The sequence below is a fragment of the Protopterus annectens genome, chromosome 4.part0 (genome assembly GCF_019279795.1).
Source record: "Protopterus annectens isolate FY-2018-M chromosome 4.part0, PAN1.0, whole genome shotgun sequence".
NCBI classification, from domain to species: domain Eukaryota; kingdom Metazoa; phylum Chordata; order Ceratodontiformes; family Protopteridae; genus Protopterus; species Protopterus annectens.
Window position 1 is genome coordinate 1,308,386,053 of NC_056733.1, and position 21,855 is coordinate 1,308,407,907.

Here is a 21,855-nt window from a genome sequence, read left to right on the forward strand (position 1 = left end):
TGGCATCCCTTTTTTAACCATCTTAAGCTGAAGTCTTTGTTAAGCATGTTTTATCAGCAGCAAACATAAGGAAGGAAGACTGCCTTGTTTCACACCTTAAAGTACCATTGGTGCCATAATAGTAGACTGCCTATATTGTACTTCGTTTGCCATCCATCACACAAGTACGGTTTTCGCTGCTTCCTGTTACTTTGTTAAGCATTGGAAATGTCAGGTTTGCTTTGGGTGTGAATCTAGTGACATTTTTATGCCTTTGAAGGAGAGATAATTATGCCTGGTGATGGTGGAGGTAGTTCTCCTTTTTAGTGCACGGTGAAGAAGAGACCAAGATATTTTTGAAGATCCTTGCAAAGCAATATGTCACAGGCTCCTGCAGGGGGTTGGATGGGGCTATACCAAGTTCCTGTACAAGGCTGATGGCTGGAATAGTTTGGCCAATCTGTCACCCATGTTTCTGGCATCCTGTACATGGGGGAACAGTGCCATCATTACTACAGTGACATAAGTCGGAGAAAGCCTAAACTCCTTGGCCATTGGGGAGCTGAAGTTTATGCACACACACCACTTCTGTACTATAGTTTAAGATAAATTACTTATCCAATACATGGCACTGTACATGTTTTTATTTTACTCTGTCTTTCTCTCTGGCTCCTGAACAAATTGTAAGGAATCAGGAGAGGCACAGAGAGTGAATATAGCATATGAGAGAACACATGACTAAGTTTAGGTTATATTGTGAAACGTGTATCTTTTAATAGTAAAATAAAATACTTCAGATGTCAAAATAAATATGCATGTCTGTTTTCGTGATTATGAACAAAAATTTAAGAATGCTATTTTATTATTTTGTATGTCTCTTCCCTACTCTCTGTCCATATTTTTGTTTTTATTTTTTAATTTTTTTAATTTTCTTAATTTCTGTTAGCATTTTATGCAACAGTACAGAGACCTGGCCTGAGCACTCTGGCATGGCCTGTTGTCTCCCAGCAGGTGGCAGCAGCAGCACTGCCATCTCCACTACCAGAGGCACGCAACACATCTGGGTGCCAACTTGTCAGAGTTGCCTACACACCCCTTGCCCTAACTGCAACACCAGGTATGTCTGCCATGGGGGAGGGTGCATTGTACCCACAAGGAGAAGTACCAGTGGAGGTGACAGTTTTGACACCCATCAGGAACATGAGGTGAAATACTGGACAGGAGGTTCAATGATCACATTGTCCATATTAAGACCATGCTCCATTCATACATTGAGTTGATTTCCTGCCCAGCACTGCCTGTATTTCCTGAGGCAAGATCCAGTGGTGTCCAATACCAGGGTGAGCAGTAATTTCCCAGTGTGTTGGAACTGAAAGACAATGCATCTCTGAACACTATATCCTATTCTGAAATCCAGTGCTCCCCTTTCCTTTTTTGTCTATAATTACCCCATTTTGTTATACACCCCATCATTTACCACCATTTACCACTGTCTGCTCTCTGTGTACCTCATGTCTCCTTCATCATTGTTTCCCCCTCCCTCACCACACCTTGTTAGTCATGTCTGTCTGTCTGCCCCTGCTACCTATCCTACCCCTCGTACCTACCTCTTACATCCCTGATTTCCTTCCCCAACTTTTTCTCTCAATGGAAATAAGCACCTGTTCCACAAAAATAATTATGTCTCACATATAAATCTCAACTTCATTGGAGTAATGTAGAAGTATGATTCAGTTCAATTAGTCTTTCTACAAAGTGTTATTTAGAAGCATTATTCACATTTCCTTTACAAATTAAACCTAAAATAATGTGATTAAAAACATGATTATTTGGAAAAGAAGTATAGAGATATAGTCCTGTTACACCATCTTCCTAATAATCCTGATTACTCACCCTTCATACCATCCTGTTCTTGCTTCCCATTTTCATCTCTGTCCTGTCTTCTCATTTCAAATTTTTAATCTGGTCCAGAATAGATAAGCACAGCACACACTTGGTCTTAAATGGCTTATTAACAGAAATGGCTATTTATGTACTCGTTCTTTGCATGGAGGTTGGCATAAAGCAGCTTCACTAGTCATTAGTGGACAGAAGGTAATGATAATTTTCCTTCTATTGCAAAAACAGAAGATTTTGCCATTGGCTGTACACCAGTGCTGAGTGGTGGTGTGCTTCTGAAATATTTTATTTGTTTATTTATTACCGTTCATTGACCGAGTGAGTGAGTTGGCCAAATTACCTTTTTCAGTTACAATTCAGACTCACATGAGGTTCAAGAAATCATGTACAAAAAGATTTACAGAACATTAAGTATGGTCTATACATAAGAGAACACATTACAAATGAGGCATATGAATGGAAAGTACAAATGCACAAAATGCCTACGGTATACAAGTACAAATGCACAAAATGCCTACAGTATACACAGAATGTTCCCTTACATTTGGTTTAACACATATAATTTCCTCTACTTTGACATGGGAGTAAGTTGATTTAAATGAGTCTTTGTAATGTACACTTATATTTGCTTTAACAGAGATATAAATTTTGCTGTTTCGACATTAGAATGAATTGATTTATGAGACTTTGCTTTAACATTGGTAACGGAAGAAAGCCCACTCTTCTTCTGCCAGTAGATGTTCTTTTAGTCCAATTATAAACTGTTTTACTTTTTGATGAGCTGTGATTTCTGAGGGAAAGTGATTCCAAAAAGCATATCCTAGCCTAGATAAGGCTGTCTCCACAACACAATGTTTTGAAGGGGGGTCTAGTTAGTATTAGTTTATTATTTTGATGGGTCTATATTATGTTATCAAAAAACGTGTTAATCAAACATGTTTTCATTAACATATAAACAGTGAAAACACTAATCATCAAATGGCCACTTCAGCGAATTTTTTTCCCAGGGGAAAAAATTTCTTCGCCAAAGAAAAACAAAACAAACTTTAAAATCCTACAAAGTGAGGGGCTTTGCACCCCCCCAATGTGGGTGGCTGTGCCTCCCACACCCCCCTAACTAAATATACCAACTCCGAGATTGAACTACAGTGGGGAAAAGGCCAAATCCTCAACGACGGCCAAGCATTTTTTTCCCCCTGGGAAAAAATTTGCTGAAGTGGCTATTCAGAGATTAGTGTGTTCGTTGTTTATGTGCTGATGATAAAGTGTTCAATGAACACTTTTTTCGATCACATAATATAGACCCTATTTTGACTGTTTCTCAGAGGGTATCTTTATTTCTGAGGGGAAAAAATACATCACAGGTTTTGACAGAAATAAAAGTAATGTATGTGATACTGCTGGGTCTATATTAAATCCTCGAAGAGGTGTTCCATCAAACACCTCTTTATCGACAGGTAATCAGCATAGTCACTAAACTGCGAATGTTCACAACAGCGATTTCTTTCTCTGGGAAAGAAATCGCTTGCCCTCAAAACACAAACACATCGCTACAAACATAAAATGGGGGGGCATTGCTCTCCACACTCCCCAATGTGGGGGGCTGTGCCTCTCACCCTCCCTAACTAAATATACCAACTCAGAGATTGCACTACAGTGGAGAAAACAGCAGACTAATAGGGATGGCCAAGTGATTTCTTTCCCAGGGAAAAAAATCGCTGATGTGAACGATCGCGGTTTAGTGACTTTGCTGATTACGGGTCGATGAAGAGGCATCCAATGGAACGCCTCTTCAAGGATATGATATAGACCCGATAGTGTTGTCTATAATTGTTTCATGGCTCAGTACAGTAAGGAGGTGAAGATTCCACTCTACTGTACTTGGTCCAGGGTTCTAATCCCCATGGAGGATGTTGTTTTACATTTTTATTCTAAGTCTGCTACTGCATTCTATTCATCATTTGCAAACTGATATCAGACAATAACAAATTAAATTATTTGGATTTTATTTCCTTGATACCAGTCTGCAAATGGTACACATGCATATCTGATATGTCTCACTTATGACTCCATACATAAAGGCAAAGAGGATTAGTAATGAAAAAGTTAAAGAAATAGAAACTGATTTTATGGATTACTTGTGAAGTGAAGGATTTAATATAGAAAATCTAACTCAGAAAACATCACGGCAGGATAAAGCAATGGATCCCCAAATTAAGGAGAAACCAGTGGAGCAGGAAACATCTGATCAGTAGCCATATGAAGATACTTTGGAGTATTTCATAGGAAACCAGTACAAACATCCAGTTGAAGTTGCACAGCAAGAGAAGGAATAGGAAACTCTGGCAACTCTGATGCAGTCAGTGTTGTGGAGTGATAGGCCAGTCAGCTCCCATATGAAAGAACAAGGATGACACAGGATGAAACTGAAGAGAATGTGACACAGGAAGATGCTCTGAAACTTTCAATAGAATGCCTACAGGAAATGGAGAACTAAGAATGTGCCCTCAGTTTAGAATAAAATGATCTAAGAGAAGAGTTGCTTGATTTAATAAAAATGGACAGACATATTAAGATCAATGAAAGAAATAGACTACAAAAAGTCAGTAAAATCCAAAAAGTTGTAAGTATGATAAAATAAAACAAATGAACACAGTAGTTAGGACTGTCCATAGAGATTCATGTCATATAACAGAAGTAAATATGATATACTACCGTGCAGCTGAATTAATAACAGAAAAAGTCTTACCAGAAAAACACAGGGCAATAAGGGAAAGGAAGGGGAGAAACTGAATGCCATCTTAGAAGTACTGAATATAAAAAACTATAAAGCAATTAAGATAAGTAGTGTCACTGGAGACACTAGAGAGTATAGAAGAGGCAACAGATCAACAAAAATACACAGAAAGATAGACATGATAAAAGCAATCTGCAGTATCAGAACAGATCAGAATCTATCATGCACTATCACAAATAATAAACTAAAAATATCACTCAGTGGATAGAACCCACACAGTCAAAATAGGGGAAGCCACCTATAGTAGTAGACTTGTAACGAGTGGTGTACCCCAAGGATCAGTCTTGGGGCCTCTACTGTTTGGGATACACTTTTCCCTGGTGCAAGCCAAAACCAGTGGTCTGTGGCTAACCAAGTTTGCAGATGACTTCAAGCTAGGTGCGGTCTTAAATTCCCCTAGTGATGTGAACATCCTCCAAGAGGGCCTTACCCAAACTAATGACTGTTGCCCGAAGCATGGCCTCAAACTGAAAACCAATAAATGCATCATTATCCCCTATGTGTAAAATGGCATCCCCACTAATTATCTCATTAATAACAATGTACTAAGCATGCAATCAGTCGTGAGGAACTTGGGCACCCAGGTTGATAGCAACCTGACATTTGACCACCATTGTTGCCTCCGTTGTACAGAAAGTTAAGGGTATTTCATCCAGGAACAAGGAGGTCATAACATCCCTGTACTCCTCCCTTATCAGACCCATTATCGAAGTACAATGCCCCCTTAGGCATTACCTTGTCAAGCACATGCAGCAGCTGGAGAGACCACAGAGGTTCCTGACCAGGAAAATCTCTAGCCCTCTTTAAGATGAACCTGGACAACTGGATGGGAAACAGATAATACACCCCTGAGATCCCACATGGGTCCCTGCTGGACAGGGGAAACAGGTGTTTCTTTGAGGGAACATGGGCATAATTCTTAGCTAGGCTTATAAGGGCCTCCAGGCCAATAGCCTAGTATCATCCTATGAAACTATGAAGCTATGAGCACAGGAAGAAAAAACATAGAAGTAATGCAGATAAATATAAAGGAAAAGTACAAAATAAGCAGTTTACTGATGACCCAAAAAGTTTTTGTAGAGAATTGGGAAACAAGGCAAAAAGAATAGAAACACCACCAAATAGAGAAGAAATAGATACATAGGTACATAGGTAGGTACTAGGCTATTGGCCCTAGGGCCTATATAAGCCTAGCCAATAAAATTATTTTCCTGTGCCCCTGTCAAGCAGAGCCACAGAAGTGATCACCGGTTGAATTTTCTATCTCTCATTCAATCATCAAGATTTTTCTTGAAGACTGCTAATGAGGAGCTTTGTATGATATAAATAAGTAGTTTGTTTCAGAGTATGGGAAGTCTTTGGGACAGGAATCTATCCCTCCAGCATGTTTTGTTTATTGTGGTGACAAGGTTTAGGTCCCTAGGGCATGTAGCTCGGAGGGATTGGGATTTCTTTACATGGAGCATGTCCAACAGCTCTGGGTTTGACATAGCTTTGTATGTTAGGCAGAGATCACCTCTGAGTAGGCGATATGCGACAGAGTAAAGATGGAGTTTTTTGAGACGGTCTGCTTAGGGCATCTGTTTGAGGCCGGTAATTCTCTTTGTGAGGTATTTCTGTGGACTTTCCAGTTGTTTTAGATGTCTTGTGAGGTACATACCAAAAGGGGCGTTGTACTCTATAATGGGTCTAATGAGTGATGAGTAGAGGGGAACAATGACCTCTTTTTTCCTGGATGAGAAACCTTCTGTGATGAGGTGTGCCATGTAGAAGGATTTCCTGACTACTGTCGCGATGTGATCATTAAAAGAAAGACTACTGTCCATCTGTGTCCCAAGGTCTCTTATCACACTTTTGGTGTTAAGTAGACTACCGCCTATGTGGTAGTTCATGGGTACAGAGTTTTTACCAAAAGGGATGACAATGCACTTTTTGGCATTGAGCTTGAGGCCATGGCTTTGACACCAGGCATCTGTCTCAGTGAGGCCCTTTTTCTGGATGTCCACATTGTTAGGAGTTTTGATTATGGCTCCTAGTTTGCAGTCATCTGCGAACTTTGTTAGCCAAAGACCTTCTGTGTTAGCCTGTACTTCAGAGAAGTAGATACCAAACAGGAGAGGACCTAGGACTGAACCCTGTGGTACTCCACTTATCACTGGTCTGAAGTTGGATTTAGAGCCTGCTACTTTCACAGTGTGGGTTCTGTCAGAACATATTGGAGAAGTATCCATGAAGATCCTGTGGAAGATAACAAAGATGCTAAATGGATAGAAGAAGTAAAAGAAAGAATAAGAAGTTTAAATGTACAGGATATGAAATGGGATGATGCAACGGCCAGAGAGATTGAAACAAGGTTAAGAAAAGCTCCTAAATGGAAAACCCCAGGCCTAGATGCAGTACCTATCTTCTGACTAAAAGTATTAACATCTTTACATGAAGACTTAGCCATGAGCAAGAACTATTTATATGTGCACACCAAATAGGCACCAGCATGGTTAACAACAGGAAAAACAATACACCTACTTAAGAGTGAACCTGCAAGCTATCCTAAAAACTATAGACCAATAACTTGCCTTCCAACGATGTGCGAACTATACACTGGAATTTATGCCGACAGAGTTTATATTAATTTAAAAAAAAAATCAAATCATGGCAATAGAACAAAAGGGTAATAAAATAAAGTAATGTGGAATAAAGGATCATTTGCTGTTAAATAAAGTCATAATAGAGAACTGTAAAAAGGGGAAGAATCTGTAAAAAGGGGAAGAATCTAAGTATGGCTTGGATAGATGGCATGGCTAGAGTACAAAAAAAATTTGACAATATCCCACATTCATGGATAAAAGAGTACTTCAAAATGTATAAGATACACCGTACAATGATTGATTACATTACAGCGACCATGAAACAGTGGCAATGAAACAGTGGCAGACCACTTTGCAGTTAAGCCTTGATAAAGGACAAATTATTTCAGGGATAAAAATTCAAAGGGGGGATATTCCAGGGTGACTGTCACTGCTGCTCTTTTGTCTTGAGCTTAACCCATTAAACTGTCTACTTAACAGATTAGGTTGTTGCTACAATTTGGTTCCCAGAAAACAACAAAGTGTAAACAATTCTCATCATCTTTTTGTAGATGATTTAAAACTGCATAGTTCATCATATGACGAACTGAAAGCACAACTGCAAGTGGTCACAACTTTTTCAGATGATATAAGAATGTCATTTGGCCTTGATAAATGTGCAAAAACAACCTTTAAAGCAGGAAAGCTGCAGCCCCAAGAAAACATCAGTTTGGGACAGGAATGTGATATAAAAGAACTTGAGCAAGAAGGGGTGTATAAATATTTGGGAACTGATGAAGGATCAACAATAAAATGTGAACAAATGTGAAAAAATATAGTAAGGAATATTTTATAAAACTAAAATTAATACTGTGTTGACATCTAAGCCCAAGCTATAAACCAATTTGCTCTTTCTGTCCTAACTTACAGTTTTGGAGTGATTGACTGGCCTCAGAAGGTGTTGGATATGTTGGACAGGAAAACAAGAATGATGCTTCATGCTCATCAAATGATTTATAAAAAACAGTGCATATCAAGATTATATATTCCTTGTTCTGAAGGATTATGCACCTCCTCGAAAATGATTTCATGTATAGATCTGAAATTGTGGGGCTGAATACATATCTGCTGACCTCACAAGACCCAAACATAGTAAAAGTTTTGAAACATGAGGAGAATAAGTCTAAGATGACTTCCCTGCTTAGTTTAGCAGAAGCATATCGACGTCAAGTAGGAATGGAAATCAAACCAGAAGCAGATAAAAATCAGTAGCAAATGAATGTGCCAAAAACAAAAAGAACAATGTAAGGTGAAGGATGAGATGAGAAGGCAAGAAATGTGGAAAATGCAGAAATATAGTTGCAAGTATAGAAAACTCTTGGAGCAACCTCCTGTTGATCAGGACTGAGCACAAGAATGGTTAAGGAGACTTAGGAGAGGTAAATTTAAACCAAAAGATGAAAAGTTAAAATTGGTGGCCCACGATAGTGGATTATGTACATGCTGGTTTACAAAGTGGAAGAAACGAATGAATGTAGGGTTTGTAAAACAGAAATGGAAACAGTGGCACATCTAGTTACTGGTTGTGATATACTAATGGCAGAAGGACTATATAGTAAATATATATAGTAAGTATATATCTATAGTAAGTATATATATAAGGCATAATACTGTGGCAAGACTGTTGCACTGGGGATTGTTCAAACATTGTATTATTGAAGTAGCTGTAAAACACTGGAAACATGAGTAACAAAGCATTATAGAAAATGATGAAGTTTATATCACATGGGATCATCCATTACCAACAGTTCAAAAAACAGATGTGAAAAAACAGATATAGTGGTCCATGAAAAAAGACAAAAGTAGCATTGGTCATTGAAATTGCTACACCCAGTGACTACAGTGCCTTACGTAGAGAGAGAGAGAGAGACACGAAGTCATAAAATACCTGGATCTGCAGGCAGAAATGAGGGCAATGTGGAAGTAAGATACCCAGACAGTTCCTGTAGTAGTAGGAGCAATGGGTCTTATAAAAAAGAATTGGCAATCATATTTAAATATGTTACCAATACATGTAACTTAGTACAAATTGCTGAAGGAGTCATTACTGGGCATATTGCGGGTGCTGAGAAGAGCACTTCTGGCTAATATCAAAGATTGAAAAATATTAATTTTGTGAATTTTAATCATATTTTGACTTAGAAATGGGGTCCATTCCCATCATGATATTAGAAACCCAAAAGACTTGGAGAAATTAAAAAAGAGAAAAGCCTTACTTGCAGCCTTGAATAATGCACTTATATGGAGGGTGTGACTATGAAGGGCATGGGTTATGCTCCACTGAGTTATATATTTCCTTGTCAAACACCTCCATCCTGCTCGATGCTTATGTCATCACCTTTGCAATATCTGTTATGAGTACTCTGTTAAATTGTATCTTGTCATAACATATGCAGAATAAGTTTATCTGTGGCTTCACATGAAAATGCAGATCTGGAACATATCAATAACACAGGCATGGTTTTCATTCCACTAATGTGTACCTTGCATCTGGCATAGAAATGTAGGTATTATGCCCTAACATGACATTTCATCTTAACACATTTATTACATCACACACATGCCCAATGAGTGCTATAAAAACTATTATTTCTGCGTTTAGATGTCGAATGACAGTTGACATAGAGCAGCTTTGAGATCCATGGGTAGGTAGTAATAAATGACAGTCCTTGTCTTATTGCAAAAAAGTAAGAAAAGTCCTTCAACCATGTGACTGATTTGGGGATTGTTGTTGACGCATGATGATATAGGCATAAGTAGACATTATTAGTTTTAACTGTAACAGCTTCCATGGCTCATTGCACTCCTGATGTGATGTTTACCTTGTCAGTAAAGTGTGACGGTAGGGTTTTAATCCCCTGATTACTGGAGTCTGTTTAACATGACACATTTTGCAGTCTTCCACACTGTTGCAACACTCGTGTCAAATGTGTGCTTTCTGATGGCACATCCCACCCCAATGTATGGTATCCCTGTTTATTAATTCAATTATTGCATAGTTTAGCAGACAGTACAATAAAATGCCTACCTCACTGGCACCATGATAGCCAAACAATAGATGTTTTCCTAAATTTCTGCCTCATAATTTCTGTGGAATACAACTAAAAATGTTGATAATGTAATATGCAAATGTTTTCCAGATGATCACTTATTGTGTATATATTCATTTTACACTACCATTGGGGACACATAATGGTTTCACATTTATATAGAGTAACTGTTTGAATGCCTGGTGCCAATAGGTGTGGTTAAACCCTAAAAAAAACAAAAAACAAAAAAACCCAAAAACAATGGGCAGGATTCACGAAGGCTTGCACGGAGTCTAAGAGTAGTGTAAGACTCCATGCAGCCCTCGCGATCCAGGAACAGCCCGAAATTCCGTGTAAGAGACCAGCTAAAATGTCTCTTACACGGAGTGGGAGTGGATATGCTAATCACCTCACTTGCAGCCGAAAGGCATGCAAATGAGGTAGATTAGCGATCCACGAAGCCCAAACCAGCCCGTGTAAGAGCCGTTTTAGCTGCAGAAATGTACTCAGTTGACAACTGAGTACGTTTCTGCAAAAAACACAATGGAGCCATGTCAGCTCCAAATAAAGGGTGCATATGTGTCAGGCAGCATGCCAATGTCCAAATATGTGGCCATTGGCAAGGTACCCCGATGCAAATTTGAGAAATAAATATTTTTTTTTTTCGGCGATCGCCGATGTTTAAACGCAGCGCAGCCCCGCGCAAACAGGCTGCACTATACAAAACATAAAAATGAAGGTTATAAACCCAGAAATGTGGGTTTTATGCAATACATGGATTTACAATGCAGGGACCAGCAGACCAAAAACAACATGGCCACCGTTTAGTGGTTGCTAAGGGGGAAGCTGAGTCTAAGACATGTAACTAAGCATTAGTAGGCAATCTGATGTAAATGAGTGTTAGGATACTGAATCCCACTGTCACATAGAAAATGAGCACATTCTGAGTAGTGTAAGAGTTACATAAGGGGGAGGAACAGAGTAGGAGATAGGTGACATCACAGGGGGGAATGGGAGAAAGAAATGCAGTTCATTGGAGGTCAGTGTTACATGGCAGATGTCAGACACATATCATGGAAAGAGGAGTGCCACAAGATAAGCATGGGAAAGTCAAGAAATGGAAGGTGTTGCTTACACCAAAGTTTCTTGCTGGGCATGCATGCGCATGTGTGCGCGCCATGAGGCGCGAGTAGGGCAGTGTGCGCACGTGTAAGGCAGACTGAGCATGTGGGAGCCTGGTGGCAGACTTGTAAGACTGTTTGCGCTGGTGTGCACGTGTTTTAACCCAAATAAGAAGATTCTAAACCGTGTAAGCATGTGTGCGCACGTGTAAGCCACTGTGCGCGTGTTTCTGCTGGTATGCGCGTTGCTCCCCCCTGAGGAAACAGAGAGGAAAAAGGAAGCAACAGAATTAGTAGGAAGTTAGCAGGGAATACTGCTGGAGCTAGCAGGTGAAAACAATTAGAAGCAGGCAATTACACAGGCAGAAAAGTAGCCCAGCCAAGCACTTAAAACTCTGCAAACAGCAGTGCAGGATGTTTCTCTCAAGAGACACTGCAAGACAGGAGTAAGCTATTAGAAGTGAAAACTGAAAAGGCTGAACTCAGAGCAGAAATGCTAGGGGCTGCCATAGCTGTCATAAGGAGACATAGGCGACTTGCTGAGAGTGGTGACAATGCAAATGGTGCCAGACAACCCACAGTGAGGAGACGGAGAAGAGTGTACAAGCCCAGGATCACCTACCACGGGTTACATGAGCTGGATATAGTGGAGCACTATAGAGTGGACAGAGACCTCCTGCAGCAAATTGTTGAGCTGTGCAGGCCACGCCTCACACACAGAACCAACAGAGGGGAACCCATTCCAGTGGAAACCAAGGTATGTGTTGGCCTAAGAATACTAGCAACAGGTACCTTCCAGAGACCAACTGGTGATATGATGGGGATATCACAGGCATCAGCCTCCAGGATACTGCACCAGTTCCTGGATGCCATGTCAGCACATGTCGGTGATCATGTATATTTCCCCAATGCCCGTGAGGTATTGGCCAGCAATATGCGTCTCTTCCAGCAAATAGCGGAATACCCTGAGGTAGTGGGTGCAATAGACTGCACGCACATACGCATCAAAGCACCAGCCGGTGAGCGGGGTAGGGCCTACATTAACCGCAAGGGCTTCCCCTCCGTCAACTGCCAGGTCGTGTGTGATGCCCAGGGCATAATAATGAATGTGTGTGCTGGCTGCCCTGGGAGCTACCATAATTCCCATATCTGGCATTTGACGCAGCTGTACCAGACATTTGCCAATGGGGACATCCCACATGGACACCTAGTGCGGGATGCAGGTTATGCACTGGAGCCGTGGCTGATGACACCCATCAGAAATGCACACACACCTGAACTGGAACGCCATAATGAGGCACATGCACAAACACGTAATGTAATAGAGCGTGTGTTTGGGCTGCTCCAGTCACGTTTCCAGTGTCTGGACACATCTGGTGGAGCCTTGCAATACTCACCAACTACATGTACCCAAATTGTCATGGTATGTGCTATGCTACATAATATGATCTTGTGAAAACAGCTGCAGCAGGACCAGCATAGGGCCGGGCCAAACAGCCCCCCACCATTGCCAAGGCCATCACAGGCAGAGCATGGCTCGGAGGAGGAACAACCTGAGCCTGCCCCAGTAGGCAGAAGGAGGCGTGCCCAGTATGCCCTGGCCTTGGCAAAGAGGCAATGCATAGCACATACACTGGCTCAGTAGGAACCCTGGGAATGATACCCCTCTCTGACTCACTCATATAATAACAGGGATGCCTAAAATGACATAACCTGCTCTCAAACATGTACAGGGAGTGTAGTATGTGCATCCAACAGAGGCAGCCCTGCAGCACCACCTGAGGCATGAATGCCATGTGTTAAGCAATGTAACACCATGTAGTATATGCAAACTTGATGACCCTGACTAACATCCTACCCTCACCAAGCATGATGCCGCAATATGACGATGAGATGATCAATTGCAATAATTGGCTGAAGTATTGTTGTTAGTCAAAGGGCATCCAATGTGTGCCAGCCTGGGATGACATGCTGAGCATGACATGATGCTCCACCTGCTAGGGGTGGGGTGCACCTATCAGTCCTGGCCTTATGGATACTGGCAAAGGCTGTTGTTACCCACAGCGTGCCTTGAATAGGTAAGGCTCAAAACACAAACCCACCTCCATAGGTATCACAAGGGATAAGAACCTAGATGTAATGCTACCCAATGCCAGAAGTCTAAACAGCAAGATGCATGCAGTCTAAACTCCCCCAGTATGGAGAATATTGATATCTGTCCTGTAACAGAAAACTGGGTCAAGGCTCACAACAGCACCCTAACACTATCAGGTTACACCTCATACTGTGCTGTACAGCCTGAAAACATGGAACAAGCTACAAAAGGAGGGTGACCAGCAATAATTGTAAAGGATAACCACACCTCCATGTTGGTACCACAACAAGAAGCAGCATGGACTAGCCATGGTCAAGTAACAGTGGCTAAAACTGCCTCCCAGTTTATAGCCTGCTACAGACTACCATCCTAACACCAGGAACTGCACTTGGCCTATGTTGGAATACATGAATATATCAAGCCCTCCAAACCACATTATATTGGGTGACTGAAAATACCCAAACATAGACTGGGAGCATTATACTAGCTCCAACACTGTAGGACAAAAGTTCCTAGAATCCATAAACCAAAATGCCCAGGAACAACGCACCACTCCCACAACAGGGTAAGCATACTGGATGTGATAATCAGCAACATGGGTACTGGATGGCAAGATGAGAAATGTATCCCTCATTGGTAAGACCAGACCATAGAGTAATCACACCGGATATACACATCCTGACCACAGTCCCTGGCCAGAAAACCACAGTGAAAAACATGTGTAAAGCAAAAGTTGCACTCCTCCAAACTGATGTGGAATCCATTAAAGGCCCTGTGCAGGTGCAAAATATGGGCCACACCTCAGAACCTGTTATACAGGCATTCCATGAATACTGCCAGGAATGCATGGATTATGCAATCCCAAATAAAACCAAGACACAATGCCATACACGCAGGCATCTGGCATGGTGGACTCCAGCCATTACCAAACCATGCAAGAGAATGAGGAAGCTACTACATGATAGAGCAAACATAAAAAGGGAAGTAATCACTGATCAGTAGTATGGCAATAAAATATGTCCACACATACACTCCACTAAGGCCAGCTACAACAAGTTGAATCTGTGAATCTTGAGGCAATGTTACACCTGCCCCATGTACATAGACAACCCTCACCTCCCCCCAAGAAATACAAATATATGTGAGAGATGCAACCATTTATCCAAACCGGAGGCTGAGCTCTCTCAACTCAGTACTGTCAAAACTTGTCAGGAGGAGAAGGTAACCACACACACCGCAAACCCAGTCTCACATAGACCTATCACAACTGCAAACCAAAGGCATAAACACAGAAAAACATTCCCGGAGGCCCTAATTACAAACACACCACATCAACAGAGGCCGCCAAAGCAGACACCCAAGCAACCACTACCTCCAAACATAGCACATGCAACACATAGTACACAAAGCTGGTGTGCCAAACAGTCACAGGCCAGAAGGAGAAACAACATGCCTGATACAGTTGTAATAGGTGACTCCATAGTCAGACACACTGCTGTCCCGCTCACCAGACTGAACAAGGGAAAGGGTACAGTAAGCTGCCTTACTGTAAGCAAGTAGAAATATGATGCAGTCATTGTCCATGCTGGCGTGAATGACCTGAGATGTACCTCCCCAGACTACATGAAAAGAGACATAGATGAGCTCTCCAATTATGTAGTCCAGGCCAGTATGACACTGACCGTGTGCAGCATCCTACCCTCACCAAGAATGATGCCACAGTACAAACACAGGATGATCGTGGCACAGTTACTGGTGTCATTCCAAGGGGATCCAATGTCTGTCTGCTTGGGATGTCATGCTTGACAAGCCACGCTGCTGTTCCAGGGATGGCTTGCACCTGTTACCCCTGGGCGTCTGGATATTGGATAAGGCTCTTGCCACCTCCATAGAGCCTTTCGTAGGCAAGGCTGAAAAGACTAACCCACCTCCCTAGAAAACATAAGTGGAAAGAAACATAAGGGTAATGCTGCCCAATGCCAGACGTGTAAACCTCAATATGCATGCTCCCGAGGCCCTCCCCAGTATGGAGAACATCGATGTCCGTGCAGTGACAGAAACCTGCAGCAAGGCTCCTGACAGCACACCAGCACTACCAGGTTATACCTCATATCATGCGTTATGGCCCCAAAACCTGGACCAAAACATAAAAGGAGGGGGAGTATCCATATTCAGCACAGACACCCACACGTCCAGGTAACTGGCAATGCACGAAGCATCGGAGACCACCCATGTGCAACTAACCATAGGCAAAACTGCTGTACAGTCTGTAGCATGCTACAGACCACACTCTCACACACAGGAACCCCACCCAGCCGTCCTGAAGACACTGGACAGTATGAATGTCTCACCAAATACCAAACAAGGTACTCACAAATTACCACATAGGTGGTAATCCATTATGTATAGAAGGAGTAATCAGGGACCTAGGGACACAAGTGGACAGTAACCTGTTATGTGACACTCACATTGCCAATGTGGCTAGGAAGACTGTCTATATTGGACACCGTATCATGAAAGGATTCACATCTATGTCAACAGAGGTCATTGTGCCCCTATACTGTTCTCTTATCAGACCCATAATCTAGTACAATGCCTCATTTGGGATGTACCTTACCCGACACCTGCAGCAGTTAGAAAGACCTCAAAGGTACCTCACCAAGAGGATAAAGGGTCTCAAATATATGTCATATGATGCCTGGCTGTAGACACCCCAGCTGTATGCAGTCACATACTGCCTACACAGAGGCGCTGTATGCCTGTTGTACAAGGCCATGTCCAACACAGGAGTAATGGACATGCTCCACCCCAAAAAACCCAAATCCATCGGAGTTGTGAGAGTGAGAGATGTCAACCTCAACACATAATGAAATAGGATGTGCTGGAGGGACAGATACATAACCCAGAGGCTCCCTACTCCCTGGAACAGAATCTACTCCATGTTAGGCAGAGCCCCTCACTGACTCTCTTCAACAGGAATCTTGCCAAGTGGATGGATGATCATAGATGTACACTGGGGGTCTTCACTGTGTCATGTCCAGACAGAGGCACAGTAAAGTAAATCATAAATGGCCATAATATTCACATAGCAAGGGGTGGCGAAAGCCACACACACTCTGGCTAGGCTTATAAATGCCCTAGGGCGGATAGCCTAGTATGAACCTATGAACCTATGAAGATACAAATTGTACAGGACACTAAGGATAATCACAAGGCTTTCTTAACTGATGGTAGGAACCTTGCTGGGAATTCACAGATATGCTCTGAATCACTCAAATATTACAAACAACATACCAAACACACACACATATTGCCAACATCCAACCTGACAGGTGCAGTGCAAACCCCCCCCCCCAAAACATGCAAAATATCTATCCCAGCAGAGTGCTGGCCCCTTGACATTGCAGATGCTGAGGTAACAGCCAGCATCTACAAAGCAAAACACACAGCATCAATGGTATGAGATGGTGTCCTGGGCTGAGTCCATCATGGACTCTAAGAAGAATGGAATGCCAAATAACACTACTGCTCAATGTCAGCCTTACCACAGGATATGTACCCAAAGAGCAGTGTACAACAACAGTGGTCCTTCTCCACAAAGGTGTTGCCTGAATGGATACTGCAAACTACCACCCCAGAATCCTGACAAGCTTGGTCTGCAAAGCTATGGAAAGGATCAGCTTGTATCGCAGACATAAAGATATTGGGGACCTACTGACACTAGACCCTACCCAGTGTGGCTTTCTTAAGTGCAGATCCTGCCCCTTAAAAATGTTTGACTCATTTGAAACAGTCATTAAGGTCATTGATGAGGGGAATGTGGTCCACACAGTGTAGCTGGACCTTGCAAAAGGCTTCCATACAATACCCCAGGTGTTCATTATAGATAAGCTCACCAGCTTAAATATAAACCCCTATGTCAGTAGAGGGGTTGCAAACCAGACCAAGGACAGAACTGACATGGTCAGAAATGCTGCAGCCATGTCAGACTACAAACCAGATATAACTGGCATCCCACAAGGCTTGGTCCTGGGACCTCCCTCGTTTGGTATATATGTCCCATAGGTACAGGCCAACATGGAAGGACTGTGTCTGAACAAGTTTGCAGAGGACTACAAACTGGCCACTATATCTGATCCTCCAGCTGACACAAGCATCCCACAAAAGGGCCACATAGAAACAGACAACTGGTGCCATAGCCATGTCAGCAAGCTAATTGCAGAAAAGTGTATAGTCAACCCCTGTGGATATACAGTAAGTGCCACCAATTACCACATAGGTGTTAACCCATTAAGTACTTAACATGTAATAAGAGACCTGGGGACACAAGTTGATAGATATCTTGCATTGGACAAGCATGTGGCTGTAGTAGTTACAGAAACATACCATATACCCACCTAATCATGAAGGTTGTCAGATCTAGATCAGGGGAGGTCATTGTGGCTCTGCAGTCATCCTTCATCAGCGTTACAATTGACTACAATGGCCCCTGTGGGATGTACCTCAGCAGACACCTCCATCAACTGGAAAGACCCCAAAAGTACCTCACCAGGAGTATCAAAGAGCTTGAACAGATGCCATGTGTTGCCTGATTAAAAAAACTGCAGCACCACACACTGCCATACTGCCCACCCAGAGGCAAGCTGTGCCTGATGTATAAAGCCATGTCCAAGTTGGAATCAATGAACATGCTGCACCTTGTATAATCTGAATGGCAGTGAGCTATGCACATGAGAGACCTGAACCCCAGCACTGACATACATAGGACAAGCTGTACTGAATGATCCATAACACAGATGCCACCCCCACTCTTGAGTAAACTCCCAGTACAGGTTAGCCAGAGAGTCACTCATCGACTCTCCTCAAGAGGAATCTTGATGAGTGGATGGGAGATGGTAGGTTTACCCTGGGTATCACTGTTATGTCATGGGTAGACGGAGGCACAGTATACTAACCATGACATATGTCATGGCAAACTCCAGTTACAATGTGTGTCGAAGGACAAACACACTCTCTGACTAGCATTAGAAATGGCCTAGGGCACATTGCTAGTGTTTGCCAACGTACACCTATGTTGTGGAATACACTATCAATGTTGGACAAACCTGGTTTAAGTAGTTCATATCTGAACATAATGCAACATGGTCATATGTGCACAACTGGCCCCTAACCAGTCTGTTGTGCTCACTATGAAAATTTAAAGCAGTGATAGGACTAAAGCCCAGGATACTGTCCACCACAGTGAAAGTACTGAACCAGTACACTATACGGTACTACAGTGTTAGGTCAGTATGAAAGGATGTTGACAACTGTATGTAAAGTATCCCATGCAAACCCTGCAGGCACAGTATAATCCCTGTTGTGTTCAGACACAAAGCAGTTGGACAGTAAGTACACAACATGACACACAACACACAACCATAAACATGAGATATTGTTGAAGTTCACACTCATCCACAAATGTGGTGGACTGCAGAGTTCAACATATGGAAAGCTCACACTGGGCATGATCGCACACTTTGATAAATGAGACATATGTCAGACAACATGTCATGGAAAGCCTGAACTGGGCATGCTCACACACTTAGGCCATATCTCAGTTTAGCAGTTGGCTACACATATCTGGTATTTGTACGTGTTATTCCAGGAACCAACCACATTACAGCAATCTGCCCAGTGCACACAGTTAAATGACTACAGAGACATAAGTGATATAGTGGATCCCTCTCATATTCAAACATCTTCCACAGATACACAAGTTGTTCATAGAAACAGGGAATGCTATGGCAATAAAGACCTGCAAACAGTCTATCAGCAACAAATATTGTGCATCTGACAATTAAACATATGGTTGTAGAGGTCAACACTAGGCTGTTTGCCCTAGGGAATGAAAGCTTAGCCAGAGTGTTCTTGGCGTCTGCCTCCCCAGTACAGTAGGCTACTGTGCCACTGTAAAGTAGGTCACATAAGGCATCGTTTAAGGCTAGTGTGATGTGCCTCCATCAAGCAGGGACACAGTGGAGATCCCAGGGGTTGAATTTTCTAAGCCACATCCATGTTGTTGGTGTGTGCTGGAAGAGGGTTGGTGAGGACCTCTAACAGTAAGTGGGCGTCAATAACAGACTGAGGGGAGGCTTATCTGCAGTGTCTGGACAATTTCACTGTCAACACTTTGTCGTGATGATTATGAGGGATTGAAGTGTCGTGCCAGTACTGTTCAGAGATGTCCTCCCTCTGTGGGCTACTGCTCTGCAATGTATTAGCTCACTCTGTCTGTTGGACAGCTCATATATGGCTGGTGTACACCTGACAGGTGTCCTGTTGTGGAGGAGTCATGGGTACATTTGGGATAGCATGATCAATGCAAACCTTCCACATGCTCATAGAATGCAATTGTCAAGGATTATGCAGAGTGGCCTGTATACTCCCCCAGCATGGGTCCTTTGAAGTCTTCCACCCCAGTCTTCACAAGTGTAAAGTCTGCTTTTGATAAATACACTTTGTTTGCAGTGACAACCTTGCCTGGGGGTGGGGATGGGATATGGATGTCCAGGGAAAGGTGGGTATGGTCAGATATCAACAATGGTGGTCTACCTCTGGTGTGAAACAGTGAGTACCCAAGTTGCAGATGGTCAGGTGCAGTATGTATTCCCCCTTGTGGCTGTGGTGAGTGGTCCTGCCATAGCACATGGACTCACAAATTGTAGTGGCTGTAGGGTAATGTTGTAGAGGCCTGAGTAGTTCCCACACACAATATACCTGTACCTGACGTTAACAACTGGAATGGTGTATGTGAACACCTTCATATCTTGGCACTGTTCCCAGGGAAGCAAAGTGTGTGTCCTGGATGTGGGAGGGGTGGTCCGAACTGGTTATGTTGTGGGGGGGGTGGAAGTAGGGTGTGTGCAATTACATGTGTGAGAAAACTGACCCTTTTGGCAACCAGTACAACACACCAGCTGCTGCATATTCCAATCTCTACACAGAGATGATGTCAGCACCCTACAAGTACAGCAGAAGAGGTCAAATCTCCCAGTAATGCAAATAGCACGCTCTGCTACTGCGTCTCTCACTACTGTCATAGCACAGTTAGTTATGGCTTTGAATTCCACACATGCCACGTGTGTTTTTGTCATACAGAATGCCCATGTGTGTGGGTTGTTGTTCACAATAATGCATGACATCGATTAAACCAGTAATGGCAATGGACACAGATGATGTATGTGTGTGTCAAATACACATATGTACCTGTGACCTTCAATAGTTCCCATGTCTGACGCCTGCCACATGTGAATACATGGTATTTGTACTGGATAACATTATGACTGTGGTCTTCTGTGCAGGTGCTGCATGTGGTATGTGTATATACAGTGTGAGTTGTATATGGTATCATCCTAGCAGCGAGGGATATACATCTGGTCTGGGGCATATAGTCTACATGTTGTTGATGAACAGGTGCTGCATGTTTTCACCTGTTGTGGGAGTGGTAACAAGTTGTTCCATAGCAATGCAGTGACTACATGCTAGGAACCGAACCTTTCAGCTAGGGTGTTGTAGCTACAGTAATTCATCAGCATTCAGTAATACTTCAGCATTCTTGGTGAGGGTATGATGCCAACCAAGGTCAGGGTCATACCAGCCTGTGCCACATGCTCAGAGAGCCCTTCTATGTTCCCTATCATGTAGTCCAGGGAGGTACATCACAGGTCAGCCATAGTGGCATGGACAATGACTGAGTCATATGTGTCCATGCCTCTGACTGACCTGTATGCTTGTGTTATGTGGTGGACCATAGTGCCCCACGGGCATATCACTGTGACCTTCACCTTGTCCAGCCTGGTGAGCGGGACCTCACTGTACCAGACAATAAAGGTACCTAACACAACTGTAGCAGGTGTGTTGTCTAGCCGTACAGGCTGTGACTGTTTGGCACACAGGATTTGTGTGCTATGTATTGCACGTGCTGTGTTCTGGCTTAACGTATGCCTGTGTGCCAGCTGCAGAGGTGTCTGCTGCTCAGGCAGGATGCTATTCTGAGGCTCCATGAATGCCCCAGTGTGTTCATGTGTTTGGATTGCTGTCAGTGTAGGTCTACATCAGACTGGTATTGTAGTCACTGTAGTATTTCATGCCACCTGACAGGTTATGCCAGTACTGGGTTCAGAGTGCTTAGTCCCCAGTTTGGCTATGTGGTTGCATCTCATACATGTGTTGTACATCCATGTGTAGGGGAGAGGGTTGACTGTGTACATGTGGCAGCTGTGACATTGCCACATGACTCACATATTCCACAACTGTACCATAGAGGTGA